This window comes from Serinus canaria, chromosome 2 (genome assembly GCF_022539315.1).
Source record: "Serinus canaria isolate serCan28SL12 chromosome 2, serCan2020, whole genome shotgun sequence".
NCBI lineage: Eukaryota > Metazoa > Chordata > Aves > Passeriformes > Fringillidae > Serinus > Serinus canaria.
Window position 1 is genome coordinate 149818013 of NC_066315.1, and position 13529 is coordinate 149831541.

Below are 13529 nucleotides of genomic sequence, written 5' to 3' on the forward strand. Positions count from 1 at the left end.
ATGCAGATTCTCCATAAAAGGTGAATTAAATGGATATTACTCATTGTGTGCCAGGATGGGGTTGATTTTAAAGGAAAGGAGAGGATAATAATATGGAAAAGAGCAAGGTAAACCAGGCAAAAGGACAATTCCAGCCCTGAGATCCCTCTCTTCTCTTCCTTAGACCTGGTGCCTGTTGGGACCTGCTGGTGACTGCTCCCAGTTGCCCCAACAGCTTCCATTCCTTGGCTGAAGATCTCGATGCTAACAACAAGAAAAGAAGTTTCTCCTTCAAAAAAAAAAAAAAAAAAAAAAGCCTGGAATCTGCCTGTGTTCCCACTGTGGTCCCAGCATGGTGGTTAATCCCTGAAAACCAAACATGCTCAAGGGAGATGAGCTGGGAAACCAACACTACCCTGGAGACTTTCCCCCATAGCCAGTGGAACTCTCCTGCAACTTTGGGAAGCGCAGGATCAGTTTTGGTGGCTGAACACCAGCATTTCCCATTTCCCCTGAGTTATCCCAAATGGATGCTCAGCCCTGGGAGACACATCCCTGCAGGATGCCATTGTTCCCAGCCACACAGAGCCCCAAATTCTGAGTTATCAGAAGGAAAAAGGAACCTTCTACACCACAATAAAATCTCCCAAGGGTTCGAGTGGGAGTTTCACTGCCTGGTGCGTTTGTGCCAGGATTTGCTCTAAAGGAAACAAAATTCACAAGTCTTTTCTGGAGGATGTAAAAGGAAATGCGAGTTTTGCAGTCCTCCAGGTGTGACTCAGCACTGCTCTTGGGTTAACGTGAGGGCATTGTTCACCTCCAACACCGCCCCAAGGCAGTTTAATATTTCCCAGTTTACAACCCTTAAATATCTTGCAGCTGATGTTTGCAGTCAAGGTCACTGTCCTGGAACTTTTCTTTCTGCTTCAGAAAAATAGATGGGCAGACAGGCTAAAAATCACTGCTCTAAGTGCCCAAGGAAGAGACAGGTTCATAGAGACATTTAATTATCAGAGAATTGAGTATCAGAGAATTGAATTATTTTGATTGAAAAGGACCTTACAGACCATCAAGGTCAAGCTGTGACCAACCCCCACCTTGTCACCAGCCCAGAGCACTGAGTGCCATGTCCAGGCCTTCCTTGGACACCTCCAGGAATGAGGACTCCAAATCTCCCTTGGCAGCCCCTTCCAATGCTTGACAGCTCTTTCCATGAAGAAATTCCTGCTGATGTCCAACCTGAATGCAATTTGAGGCTGTTTCCCCTCATCCTGTCCCTTGTTCCCTGCAAGCAGAGCCTGAGCCCCACCTGGCTGCACCTTCTTGTCAGGGAGTTGTGGATGGAGAGAAGGTCCCCTCTGAACCTCCTTTTCTCCAGGCTGAGCCCTCCCAGATCCCTCAGCCTGTCCTGGTGCTCCAGACCCTTCCTGAGCTTTGCTCCCTTCTCTGGACACACTCCAACCCTAAAATGTCCTTCTTGTGTTGAGGGGCCAGAACTGGACACTCAAGGTCCTTCAGCACAGAGGGACAATCCCTGTCCTGGTCCCCTGGCATTCCCTTGGATTGATTCCTTATGGTTCCCCTACCTTTCACTACACCAGGAAACCAGGTACTCTCTGCAGCTTCACTGAATTCTGTCATATTTTAAAAAAATATTTTAAAAATTGTTATCTTCCCAAAAGACACCTGAAAGACAAATTTTTAGAAACACAGCAGAAACCAGGCATGATGCCATATCCTGAATTCTCCTCTCTTTTCCACACGCCTGGTGCATTTTCAGGGATTGCAGCTTCCCTTGCGCAGGGTGACGCCGTTCCGTGATTGCGTCACTGTGATCACATTTTGAGCTAAAAACCCCTCGAGCTGGGATTCACTCCTCCAGGTTTTGCATCAAATTGCTCCCTCCCAGCTACTGAAATTATCGACACCTCTGTCGTTCCTCAGGAGGGTGGATTTGTGCTTCATTTGTACACACTTCACTCTGTGCTGACAGATGTCTTTGGCTCCTTGGAGAATGTCTTTATGAAAAATGTCAGCGATATCAAAATAAGCCACAGGGATTTATTCACATCTTATCACTAGCAAAGATATTCCTACTCTGTCTTTTATTCCCTGCCTCACAGTAGCAATCATTTTCATATTCGCTTCCACTTAAACATTGGTTTTTGGTGACTGGGCTGTGCAGCTGCGCAGGACACGGAGAGCAGATAAAAACCTTCAGGTGTGATAAGAACGTCACAGGTGATCTCTATGTTAATAATTAAATTGTCAGTCCTACTGAGGGTGGAGTCATGGAATGGTTTGTGTTGGAAGGGACCTTAAAGCCCATTTTTTCCACCCCCTGCCATGGGCAGGGACACCTCCCACTATCCCAGGTTGCTCCAAGCCCTGTCCAGCCTGGCCTTGGACATTCCCAGGAATGGGGCATCCACAGCTTCCCTGGGCAGACAATTCCAGTGTTTCACAACCCTCTCGGCCAAGAATTCCTTCTTAATGGCTCAGATGGTTTTTGTCATGATCTGGACACAGCACAAGCCAGGGGCTCTTCCCAGCAGGATGAGAGTTCTCATCCCTGGATGTGATCCATGCTGCTTCATGGGGTCCCAGAGCCAAAAAATCCCCTCAAATATGTTTTATTTATTCATCCCAATGTAGTGTGTACATTTTTAGGGCTGGATTTGCTGCTGCCTCCAATCAGGACAGCTCTGTTCTTTGTTAGTAAAGTTTTAATTTCTGTTCATGATGCTCAAGGCCATAGTGGCTGTTATTCAAAAATGCAACCCAAAATCATGGAAGTGATGCCTTCCCTCTCTTGCAGCAAGGTTTCTCCTTGAAAAAAGAGGGAGGCTCTTTACAGGAGCCTGGAGTGACAGGATGAGGGGGAATGGCTTCAAACTGACAGAGAGAAGGTTTAGCTTGGCTATTGGGAAAAAAATCTGCCCTCTGAGGGTGATGAGGCACTGGCACAGGTTGCCCAGAGAAGCTGTGACTGCTTCATCCTTGGAAATGTCTAAGGCCAGGTTGGAAGAGGTTTGGAGCAACCTGGGGCAGTGGAAAGTGGCCCAGAAAGTCTCCGCCCATGGCAGGGGGTGGAGCTGGATGATCTTTGAGGTGCCTTCCAAACCAAACCATTCCAGGAGTCTCTGAAACACGCCGGAATTGTCCCACATCAGAATTCTAGAGGGACAAGAAAAAGAAAAAAAAAACCACCTTCAGAACTTCTTTGCGAAGAAAAAATTCTTATTCTGTAATAACAGCGATGGTATTGCACCAAATTCCATAAATAATGTCTTTCAAGGTTTATTGCTCAGACACCTAAAAGGAGAAGATAAAATTGAAATGATCACATTACAGATGTTGCACAAAGAATGACTTTTCCTGTCTAACGTTAATAGGCAAATAAGATATATTTATGTTCATACATCACCGGTTTTGAACAGAATATATTATTATGCTAAAAATGCCATAAAAATAGCACAGCACACTTGGACTTGCAGTCATCTGCACCAAAAATGACATCCTAGAGCTTGGTTCTTAAACACAGAATCTACAAGACTGTGAGAAATGGGAAAGGGTCAGAGTTAAGGTGACTGCACCTGGGTTAATTCCACAATTCTAATGCAACATCTGGCTTCCAAGACTCCCTGTTTGTCTCAGTTCTTCACCCTTCAGAAATTATAATCTCTAGGATGATCTTGAAGAGATGACTCAGTCTGCTGGAAGCTGAAATCAGCGGGTAAAATCCTGCATCCTCTGAAAATAAATGGCAAAACACGCATTGCCCTTAAAAAAAGGCAAGGTTTCTGCCTTAAAATGTTTCAGACTTGTTGGAAGGCACAGTCTGAACTTGTCTCCTATGGAAATTGTGATGAAAGGCAGATTCCTGAAAGGTCCTGAAAAAAAATTAAGAATTGTAGTAGCAGAGATTGGATTGTGTTGGAAAGGACTTTAAGGACAATTTAGTTCAAATCCCGTTTTTTCAACAGGATGAATGATCCAGCCTGACTCTCAGGGACTGCAGATGTTAAATCCATTTAAAATCCTGGGCACGGGCAGGAAGGACCATCCAGTGTCCAATGTCCTTCCCGTGACCCCACAAAGCAAGGCAGGGAGTCAGGGGAAGAATCTTACAGGAAAGCCAAATCCTACAGCATGGACCAAAATGGATAAGGGGGGAGCCAGCTCCCAGGTGGGCCAACATCAAAAGTCTAATCCCCTTCCAGACCTTGCAGGAGAACGGGAGATAAGAAGAGGATTTGTTTAAAGGAAAAGCTCCCAGAGTTCAACCAAGGCTGCCCCAGCATCTGGACCTTGCTGCCCTCCCTCGCTTTCCAAAAGGCTCCAATTCCACTCCAGTGTTGCAAACTTTGTGCTCTTGATGCCTTGTGAAGGCTGACCTAGAACAGAGACTGGACAGAGCTACAAAATACAGTAGGGATTTATTAAGACGCCTCAAATAGATCCGCCTTGGACAGCACAACCCAAAATGGCCACAAAAAATGGATGACAAGTCACAGGGTCTCACACTTTTATAAGTTCTGGTCCATTTGCATATTGGAGCTAATTGTACAAATACAGCTTTAAGTTATGAAATCCCATCCTTCTTGTTTTTCTCTCTTCAGCCCACGTTGTTTGTGCTCCTGGCCCTGAGATTTGGGTTGGTTGTCCTTGGTCTCCAGCTGTGGAGTTTGGCTGTTTGTCTCTGTCCCCACACACGCTTAGGATGGTTCTGGCAGGCTGTGTCTCAAAAGATGAGTCTGGACTCCAGGGTTTTTCGGTCTTCAGAATTGTTTATTATATCTTATCTGTAAAGTCCCTTCTCTGCCCGACTGGGATCTGACCAGCACGGCAGCCAAAGGCACTCTGGCCACCCCCAAGGCGGGCACATCTTTTATAACAAAAACTACGTATATCAGATTTACCTTTTATCCCCAATACCTATCACCCTCGTCACCGGATACACTCTCGTCCCAGACCAATCCCCAAGTGCCAACACCACAGCAGAAGATGGATGACAAGAAGAAGAAAGAAGAGTCTTGTGACCTGCCTTGTTTCCTCCATCTTGTCTCCATAACCCCCCTGTACAAAAACTCCAAAATCTGTAATTTACCCTATAACTATGTTTTTTCCTTCACCTTTCACACCCGGGTAATTCCCACAGGTTCCATCTTCTCATACATCATTGGCACATCCCTAGATGGATCAAAATCAAGCCACCAAGTGCTTTTGGCAACATTCCAAGACTCCCGAGCCCCCCAAGGGTTCTCTTGGTAGCTCTGGACATCAGGAGTGATGTGCTGGGTTCCCACATCCAGCCAGAGAAGGAATTGTTTTGTCTCCCTGCTCTGTGCAGAGAGCTCACCATCCCCTAATATGAAGCCCAGACCCACACTCTAAAGCAGCGCAGAATCTGAAAAATATAAAAGCTAAAACCTGAGGCATCGCTCTTGTCACTCTTTGCGAGGGCATCCAGAGGAGAAATTCCCTCCTGTGCTGCTGGCACTCGAGGAGGAGCAGAGGCACAGATCCAGCAAAGCCACTGGATGCTGTTTGCAAGCACAGTCGTGTCCTGGGCTTCCCGAGACTCCGGGCACATCTGGGAGGCCCTGGTGTGACAAGGGCTGTCACCAGGCACTCTGCTGCAAGCCTTCTGTCCCAGGAAATGGAACAAAACCTGGATTATCCAAGGCTCACAACAAAACCTGGAGGCTCTCACCTGGGTGTCACTCCTTGTTTGAGAACAATGTGGTGATTTCGGGCCAAGGAAGGTGTTAATTAAACCCACACTGACTCCTGCTAAAGCCTCAGCAAGGTACAGGGAGGTGACAGCCTGTTCAAGGGCATTTGCTTCTCTCATTATTTACACAATTCATTGTTTTTAAAGTCACTTTTTTGGTTTGGTTTTGTTTTCAAATTATTTCTGTCAAAAGATAATTTATGGAGTGAAGCTTGTAAGAGAAAGCCACACACCCTGCTGAGAAATCTTTTCTGAGGTCAGCTGTAGATGGGATTTTCACCCTCCAAATCTCTGGGGTAACAGTTTGGAGAGAGAAGAAAATGCTGTTTTGTATTTGCTGTGTCAGGGGATGACTTCCAAGTCATGGTTTACAGGAGATACAGAGGGAACTGGGAGAAAGTTCCCAAATTTTGCCTTTGAGCTGCTGCAAAAAGAGGGTTTGGAAGCACAAAAGGATTTAAGAGGAAATTTTCTCCATTCCTAGTACAAAAAAAAAAAAATAAAGAGGAAAGTGGGAAACATTGAGAGAGGCTTGCATCAATAAATTAGTATTTTGGCTATTTTATCAATATAAATATTTTAATTGTATGAATTTTGTGTTTGTATTAAGCTTTATTAACAAGACCAAGTGTTGGTGCCACTCCGGGGTCAATCCCAGCATCAGTCCAGGCTGGGGATGAGCAGATGGAGCAGCCCTAGGGAAAAGGACTTGGAAGTGCTGGTGGGTGAGAGGCTGGACATGACCCAGCCATGTGTGCTCCAGACCCAGAAATCCAAAAGTGTCCTGGGCTCATCCCACAGTTTGGGCAGCAGGAGAGGGGGGAATTCTGTCCCTCTGCCCCATTCAGGTGAGATCTGACCTGCAGAGCTGCCTCCAGCCCTGGAACCCAGCACAGGAAGGACCTGGAGCTGCTGGAGAGAGTCCAGAGGTGATCAGAGGGATGGAGCCGCTCTGCTCTGAGGGAAGGCTGAGAGAATTGGGAATGCTCAGCCCAGAAAAGAGAATCTTTGTGGTGAACTAATTGTGGCCTTCCAGGACCTGAAAGAGATGATAAAGAAGATGGAGAGGGATTATTTGCAAGAGCATGGAGTGCCAGGATGAGGGGAATGGCTTCAAACTGACAGAAAATAGATTTATATTGAATATTAGGAAAAAACTCATCCCTGTGAGGGTGGTGAGGCCCTGGCACAGGTTGCCCAGAGAAGCTGTGGCTGCCCCATCTCTGGAAGTGTTCCAGGCCAGATTGGATGGGGTTTGGAACAACCTGGGATAGTGGAAGGTGTTGGACCTGGATAATTTTAAGATCCCAAGCCAGGCCATCCTATGATTCTGTCATATAGCTATAGATAGATGCAGCTATAGATACTGATCTATATGGTGCAGATAGAGAAGCACACAGAGATCTAAATATATGTTCTGTGAAAGGGAGGGAGCAGCTCTGAGTCACGCCATCCTGGCACGGAGCTGTTCACACCAGGAGCTGCGTGACTGAAAATTTCTTTCATGCAAGGAAGGGGATTTTGCCCCACAAGGAATGGCCCAGCCTGCTGTCACACCACAGAGTAAGCAAAATAACCCAGGATTTCCACATTTGTCCCCAAATTCAGCCAAGGCTGTCTCAGGATTTCATGTATCTCTGTTGGAGATATCATGGATATTTCCTGGAGCAAATCCAGAGGAGGCCGCGGAGATGTTCCAAGGGCTGGAGCCCCTCTGCTCTGGAGCCTGGCTGGGAAAGCTGGGAATGTCCAACCTGGAGAAGAGAAGGCTCCAGGGAGACCTCAGAGCCCCTTCCAGTGCCTGAAGGGTCTCCAGGAGATCTGGAGAGGGATTTGGGACAAGGGATGGAGTGCCAGGACAAAGGAGAACAGCTTTAAACTCCCAGAGGATGGGCTGAGACGGGATATTGGGAAGGAATTCCTCTGTGAGAGGGTGGTGAGACCCTGTCCCAGGTTTCCCAGAGAAGCTGTGGCTGCCCCAACCCTGGAAGTGTCCAAGGCCAAACTGGATGGGGTTTGGAACAACCTGGGATAGTGGAAGGTGTCCCTGCCCATGGAACGAGGTGATCTTCCAACTCAAACCATTCCATGCTTCCAGGAAATTTACAGAAGTGAGAAGGGAAGAAGTGGTGCAGAAATATGAAAATGTTATCGTGCTCTGGCCTTGTTCTCTCTGGAGAAGAAGAAAGAAAGAAGAAAGAAAGAAAAAGAAAGAAGAAAGAAAGAAAGAAAGAAAGAAGAAAGAAAGAAGAAAGAAAGAAAGAAAGAAGAAGAAAGAAGAAAGAAAGAAAGAAAGAAAGAAAGAAACGAAAGAAAGAAAGAAAGAAAGAAGAAAGAAAGAAAGAAAGAAAAGAAGAAAGAAGAAAGAAGAAGAAGAAGAAAGAAAGAAAGAAACGAAAGAAAGAAAGAAAGAAAGAAAGAAAGAAAGAAAGAAAGAAGAAAGAAAGAGAAAGAAAAGAAAGAAAAGAAGAGAAAAAGGGGGGGCCTTAATTGTATCTTGGAGGAAGGTGCAGGTTGGCCTCTAAGGGATGCATAAAATGCATTTCTAGCATGAATTGTTTGGAGATTTGACCTCTGTCATCTCTCTTCACTAAAGTCCCTGTAGGGAACTGATAGGAGCCTTGTTCCTGACAAGGGAAAGGATTGGGAAGGGAATCTCTGGAGGAGATAAACCATCAGCTCATTTTTAGCCTTCTAGAGAAATTGGCCTCAGAGCACTTCCAGAGCCACCTTGCCTGGCAGATTCGCCTCCCTTCTCTGCAGGAAAGCCCAAATTTGGTGGTTTAGGGAGCCACTGTGAATGTGAGCTCCTTTCTTTGGAAGGGATTTTAGATTTCCATCATCAGCTCTGTCATTAGATGATGCTCATTAACCACTGCTGCTTTCCCGTCACAGTTGCAAAGCAACTTTGCAGTTTGCTACCTGGAATCTACCAGAAATTGGGAAACAGCTAAATTAAGGAGCTTTGTTCATGAGTATTCAGGACTCAAATATGCAGCAGAGAGTGCTGAGAGTCAGGAAAGGAATTAAAACTGATTTTCTTTTTAACTCGTTTAGAAATCTTTGGTTGAATCCCATCATCATTTGGCAGAGCAATTCCTCAGAGATCTTTATTCATCGTGATTATTTTGTTCTGTGCTCTGGAGGATTTATTTTTCCCCCGTAATGCAAGGCAGATTTTATGCTTGAAATCAAGAATGACCATTTTCACCTTCCATAAAATGAGAGGTTAATTGTCCACCCAAGGAGAAAGGCTCTAATGACCACTGCCCATTAAAAATGTCAGGAAGATTCTGCTGTGCACTTTCTCTTTTGGAATAAACCCTGTAGGGAAAAGGGAGTCCACAGAGTGTGGTTTTACAGCACAATTCCACCCCATTTTCCATTCATTTCTCGCTTACTCTGCACCAGTGTCACACAAGTCATGTCTGCATTTTATTCCTCTGGCAAATCACCCAAAAACAAATGGAGACTTCCCCTGCTCCAACTTGGCAGAAAGTTTTCCTGCCTGGATAGCAGGGAAAGGTGTCCTGCTGTGACAGATGCAGCCAAAGGAGGAGTTTGCCACTTGTCCTCAGATCCAGACAGATGTAAGTCAGCTCTAGTCTGGAATTCTGCCGTAAATCTGTTGGAGAAGCCAAGGTCTGTGTCCATGGCTTTATACCCCACACAGTGCCAATATTATACAATGCTTTTCTTTCCTTTAAAAACTAGAAAAAAAAAAAATAAAGTCCACTTTCAGGCATCTCCTGCTCTGTAGAATAGAAGGATGTGACAATTATCAAGGAATTTATCTGCCTAAGAGGATCACTCTCTTCATCTTGGATGTGGAAAGTTTAGATGCAGGGAATATTCCTGATCCACAAAATTCTTTGCCATCTATTTGAAGATTCTTCCCTTCTACTCCACCCTCATGATACCCCACCTGAAGCACAGAATCCTGCTCTGGGCTCCAACATCAGAAGGATGTGGAGCTGCTGGAGTGAGTCCAGAGGAGGCCTTGGAGATGCTGCAAGGGCTGGAGCCCCTCTGCTCTGGAGCCAGGCTGAGAGAGCTGGGAATGTCCAGCCTGGAAAAGAGAAGAAGAGCAGGAAAAGAGCTGGAAGAGAGCTCTCCAGGGAGACCTTCCAGTGCCTGAAGGATGTCCAAGAGAACTGGAGAAGGACTTTGGGTAAGGGATGGAGGGACAGGACACAGGAAATGTCTTTAAACTCACAGAGGATGGGCTTAGATGGGATATTGGGAAGAAATCCTTCCCTGTGAGGATGCTGAGGCCCTGTCCCAGAATTTCCAGAGAAGCTGTGGCTGCCCCATCCCTGGAAATGTCCAAGGCAGGTTGGATGTGATTTGGAATAACCTGGGATAGTGGAAGGTGTCCCTGCCCATGGCAGGGGTTGGAATGAGATGATCTTTAAGTTCCCTTTCAGCCCAAACCATTCCATGATTCCATGGTTTCTTAACAAGTCTCTGTCTGTGAGATGGAATAAATCAGTGCAGGGACTGTTCTCTGTCTCTGAGGTGAATCTGCCCAAACTGACCAGGTTCTCATTAAATAACATTTTCCCTTGATTCCCCTGTAGAACTCCTTCAGTTCTGGTTGATTTTAACACACAATAATAATCCAGGTGCACATGTCCCAAGCGTCTGATCCCAAGTGTCTAATTGAAGGAAGGTAAACAAATAACAAATTCTTTATTTCCCCCCATTTATTATTTAATTCTGGGTCATATTTATTTATTGGGATGTCAATATTAATATCCCACCCCAGACTGTGGGAAATGCTGAGGAGTCTGAGAGTGCAAGGTGAGAGTTGAGAGCTTCCAGCCTTGATGTTTCCTTATTTATAAGGAATATCTGTGGTCTCTCAGCAGGGATAGCAGAGGCTGGTGGAGAGGAAGTTCTCAAGGTTTATTCCTCTCTCTGCCAGCATGACCTGGAGCAGATGATTCCATGGTTTTCTGCAAAGACAGCTCCTTTGTCCAGCCTTTGGAGCAGTGCCAAGGAGAAGCCCTGCAGACATTCTGGTGTTCTGTTCTGCTGCAGGAGAAATTTTTGTGTTTCCACAGTGCTCAGCACAACAGGGCTTTGACCCATGGTTAAGTGTGATAATCCACAAAATCAGAGGGTTTTGGGAAAGCTGCAAAAGGCAGGACTCAGAGACAGCAGAACTGTGATTAAAGCTAAGCAGTAGCCATGAGATTGGTCAGCAGAAACATTATTTAAAAAGTAGAAAAGCAAGGACAAATAGAACAATGGTCTGTGTATTAACACTTGTTTAGGATAACTCCCGAAGCTGCAGAAAAGTTTATCTAGCAAGATATTAGGAAGTTTGAAGTTTAAAAATGGAGCTCTGTGCATTGTGTTTTAAGGCTTACAAGCAGGCATTGTATTGGAAATAAGCAGGCATTGTTTAACCAAAGGTACGTGTGCTTATAGCAGTTGGATGGAACCACTGTCAAGGTGCTTCTGCTTTGTGTGATTGGTCAGAAAAGTTATAAAGTGAGTTGTAACATTAAGTTCTTGGTCTGCTGCCTGGGATGTGAGCTGATGGCATCTTCCCATTGTCAGAACCATGGAATGAGACTGATGCTGGAAAATAAAACAGTTTAAGGCACATTCCACAGCAGTCCCATCCTATTTTTGATTTGTATATAAACCCCTGGCCAGCGATAGTTAAGCACCCAGGCTGTGGAATAAATAAGGAATATCCAAGCACTGCTGGTATTTTATGGTGGATGATCCCTGTGACCTAAAATCTTATCCCAACTTATGACACAAAGGTAATTTCTCTGTCATGAAGTGCCCATTTCTTGACACAACACACAGGGAAGATGTGAAATTCTTCCCACAGGATATTATGTCTACTTAAAGTGGTAAAAACAAGATAAATTTTTGGGGGAAGAAGGGAGGAGATATTAATACTGGAATATACATCACAAAAATCCCATGTCTGTGTCCAAAGACTCTGGACCATGATGTCCTGACATAGGACAAGCACTTTAGGGGAATAGGTCACTACATCCCCATCCCTGGAAGTGTTCAAGGCCAGGCTGGATGGACTTGGAGCAACCTGGTCCAGGGAAAGGTGTCCCTGCCCACAGCAGGGGGTTGGAACTGGATGATCTTGAAGGTCCCTTCCATCCCAAACCATTCAATGATACTCACCCTGTTACAGCTTTTCTGCTGCACATTCTCTCATTTCCTGTGAATATTTGATGTCAGTTTTCAGGGACTTTATCCTGACCCTGTCCAGATGTTCTTACCTAAATCCCCCTGGTCACTCCTGACTTGCAGACAACACAAATCAAACCCAGAGCCAGACTTTCCCATCTCTGGTTTTCCAGGGGGTTTGGGATTATCTCCCCATCCAGACAACTCTTTGTAGAGCCTGGTAATCTGAATTAAAGTTCTGGAGATCAGCTCTGGGTTATGGGGGATCACAACTCACCTTTTTTATCAAATGAAACAAAGAAGCCAAGATAAATATGTAGACCCAGGAGACGTCTTCAAAAATTTTATCTGTGTCTGTAGGTGCTTTAGTTCCTTTGACATCTCAGTGCTTTGAGATGTCAAAGAACTGACAAATCCTTTTGCTTTCTGGCCTTGCCCTAATCCTTAGGTCTGCTAAAATGGGTTCCTTTGGGATGGATCCAGAGAAACAGGTGGAGGGGGTGGGCAATGAAGGTTTTCATACCAAATTTGGGAAATCCCAGCACTGGGAGTTGGAATGGGCTCTTCCCTCTCTCAGATGTCCTGAACATTCAGCCACACAATTTGTACAAAGTTAAACCTGTCATTTATGTGGATTTTGATGGACAAGTCTGAACAGAAAAGGCCTGAACAAAAAATCTCACAATGAATTCCATCCTCAGCCCAAGTTTTGGGATGACATAGAGTGAGCAGGAGAAGGAATATCCCTGTAACAAGCCCCAGATGTGCTCAGTGAGGCTCTCCCTGAATTTTTTTAAGCTCACACGTGGATCCACAGATCTCCTGGGAGACTGCAGTGACTCAGGGAGAGGCCGTCATGGGCAGCAGTAACTGGGGGAAATTAGGGACAGTGGGACATTAAAAAATAATTTTTTTTCAGGTAATTCACTCTGAAACAGTTTAATTTCCACTTAAAATGGAAATGTTTTATCCTGGATCTACAGAGACCTAAATTCAAGCTTTTCTATCTGAGAATGCATAAACCAGGTTGAGGGGTTTTTTTCCATTTCTTTTTATTTCAGGATTCCCAAGTAGATGTTCTGGCACCCTCAAATCACTGTGACAACCCTTGTGGTGAAGAAATTTTTTCTGATATCCAACTAAACCTCTCCTGGCAAAACCTGAGGCCATTTCCTCTTGTCCTGTTGCTTGTTATTTGAGAGAAGAGACCATGCAACCTCATTTCATGGACTTGCAGAGAGCCAGAAGGTCCCCCTGGAGATTCCTTTTCTCCAGGATGAGCCCTTCCAGGTCCCTCAGCCAGTCCAGGTGCTCCAGACCCTTCCCCAGCTCAATTCCCTTCTCTGGACGTGCTCCAGCCCCTCAGTTTCTTCCTTTTTTAATTTTATCGCTGTCACCTTCACATTGCTTCCAACCCTAAATCCCTAAAGATGAGCCAACCACAACCTCTGGCAGTGACTGCTGATGTTCAAGAGAGCCTTAACTGGGATTCCTTGTGGTGTCCCTCTGGTTTTCCATTTTTTTTTTCTTTGTTTGGGATTTTTTGGGGTTTGTTTCTTTTGGGTTTTTTTCGTTGCTACCTCTTCCCTCTCATCTTGCACCTGCCCTGTGGCACTTTGAGAGCTGGAACCTCATCACTCTG